The sequence below is a fragment of the Tupaia chinensis genome, unplaced genomic scaffold (genome assembly GCF_000334495.1).
Source record: "Tupaia chinensis unplaced genomic scaffold, TupChi_1.0 Scaffold000377_2, whole genome shotgun sequence".
In the NCBI taxonomy this organism is placed as follows: domain Eukaryota; kingdom Metazoa; phylum Chordata; class Mammalia; order Scandentia; family Tupaiidae; genus Tupaia; species Tupaia belangeri.
This window is the reverse complement of record NW_006159876.1, coordinates 2146512-2148972: the sequence shown is the minus strand read 5'-3', so window position 1 is coordinate 2148972 and position 2461 is coordinate 2146512. Positions and strand designations below refer to the sequence as shown.

General features: G+C 47.5%; 1 long non-coding RNA gene across 1 annotated transcript in view; it reads right to left on the bottom strand.

The window, feature by feature from the left end:
• Positions 1–537: 537 nt before the first annotated feature.
• The window catches only part of LOC102473576 (uncharacterized), a 6772-nt gene continuing 4848 nt past the window's right edge, over positions 538–2461 (bottom strand). Inside the window, exon 3 of the long non-coding RNA XR_335281.1 lies at positions 538–787. This is a non-coding gene — a long non-coding RNA (uncharacterized LOC102473576). The remainder of the gene's footprint in view (positions 788–2461) is intronic.

Here is a 2461-nt window from a genome sequence, read left to right as displayed (position 1 = left end):
CCCCGAAAGACTTCTTCATGAAGTCCTACCTGAAGTACCGTAGTCTGACCTCTATCCCGTAGATGCGTTCTGCCAGCTTTCGACCTTCTGAAGAATCAAATCACACAGCATATTCTTTTTTGGGTCTGCCTTATTCACCTGTAAGAGTCATGCTGTGGTGTGTAGCAGGAGTTTATTTCTTTTTAGATTTTTGCCATACATAGGATGCATGTGCTTGTGTGTGAGAGAGGGAAAGCAAAACTCACTCCACCCCTACACCCCCACTGGGGGATGGCCACGCCTTAACTCCTTCTCTTCCACCCCCCTTTCAGGATTTAGGGCATGCATGCACATGTGCCTGGTCTGTTGCTCAGACCCCCAGTTCTGGGACTTAAACCACGTAGTTTGCCAAGTGGGATCCAGCACCTTAACCACCACACCGCCTGCTAGCTCAGGGCCTTTCTTTTCAGTGCTCTGAAGAAGTCGGTCATGAGACTATAATTACTACTACTAATAACCCATAATAATCCATTCTTTTGATAACACACGTTTGGGTTACTTCCAATTTGAGGATATTATGAATATAGGAAATGTGAACATGTCTTTTGATGGACGTATTACCCATTTCTTCTGGGTATGTAACCACAACTTGAATTTCTGGAGGGCGTTTCCATTCATGCAGTGGTAGATGCTGTCGAATAGCGTTCCAAAGTGGTCGCACCAACTTGCACGTCCACCAGCAGTGTCTGAGAGCTCTGGTTGATCCACATTCCAGATAATGTTGCTGGTCTTTTACATTTTAGCCATCCTAGGGGGACCAGCAGATGGTGTAATGGTTATGTCGTTGGACTCCCACAGAGTCGACCACATTTCAAGTCCCAGACCTGGCAGCTTAAAACTCATGGTAGGCACAGGATTTGGGGCATGCATGCACATGTGCCCAGTGTCCATTTTAAGCTGCCGGGTCTGGAACTCAAGTCTCAATGAGCCACATGGAGTCCAGCACCTATGCAACCTGCTGGTCCAATGGCTAGTGCTTTTTGTGGCCTGTTTAAGAAAACTGTGCTGCCCTAAAGTCATAAAGATATATTCCTATTTTTTCCTAGAAGCTTTATTATTTCCCATACACCAGCTCACATTCTAACGATGCACATGTGTCCCTGGCACATTGATATTGTTTTGCGTATTTTTAGATTGTTTATGAGTAAGGTACCTACTTTACGACTTGCTTTTTGCACTTACTAGTGTACTAATGAGCTTAATCTCGGTGGGTATCTGCAGCTCTCTCTCACTCACGTGCATTGCAGCAGACTTAATTACGCTGTGCGCACAGATCACCAGCCACTTGCTCTTTCTCCCGCTGATGGACATTCAGGTTATTTGCCGTGTCCATCATCACAGAAGCGGTTCTATGAACAAGCACGCCCGCGCCCTGGGGTGACGGCGTCTCTGTGGTGCACACCTCACTGCCAAGGCTGTGGTTTTGAAACTGTAGACATGCAGCACTTGCAGGTCATGCCTCGGGGCTGCTGAGGACTAAGACCAGTGAGATAGATGGGTGGGTGGGTGCTGGGCCTGGACCTCTGTTCCTGCCAGAGCATATTGACTTTCATGCTTATGGCCTAGGTAATTCGTTTAACCCCTAGTCTGAAAATAGGGTTTTCTTTTATTTTTTTAGAGAGATTTTTTGCTATAGGGCACGTGTATTCTCCAGAGAGACAGAAAATAAGATATCACCTCCCCCACCCAGGGGAATGGCCACACCGCAATCCCTTCTTCTTCTGCATTCTCCTCTCAGCAAGCATATACATGCACCCGGTGTGAGTTTCATGTACATGCACCCAGTGTGAGTTTCAAGCTGCTGGGCTTGAGACTCGAACCACGGTCAGCCATGTGGGAGTCCAGCAACATACCCATTATGCTATCTGCTGGTCCCAGTTCATTAAGAAAAAAAAAATTTTTTTTTTTAAAGTAACTGAGTTCAGGCATTGCTCTCAAAGTTTTGGTTTCCTTTGTTTTTCAATTGGCAGAGGGCAGGAAAGAGGGGAGAAGCACCCCCAATTGGATGTGATCGCGCTGCAATCCCTTCTCCTCCATTTCTCCTTTCAGGATTTTGGGCACACACACATGCTCTCGGCATGGTTTTTTTGAGAGGTTTTTGCTATAGGGTGTGTCACCAGAGAGACAGAGAGACAGAAAGCAATAAATCATCCCCCAAGGAGGATGGCCATGCTGCAAGCCCTTTTGCTCCATTCTCCTCTCTCGGGATCTTGGGCACGCACGCACACATACCTGGCATGAGTTTAGGACTTGAGCTGTGGTCGACTACGTGGGAGTCCAGCAACATAGCCTTTCTGTCAACTGCTAGTCCCCCCCGTGGTTTTCAAGGTGCCACGGCCTGGATCAGAATCACAGTTGATCTGCCATGCGGGACCTAGGCTCCCCTAACTATTCAGCTACTGGGCTGGCCTGTTTGCAAAGT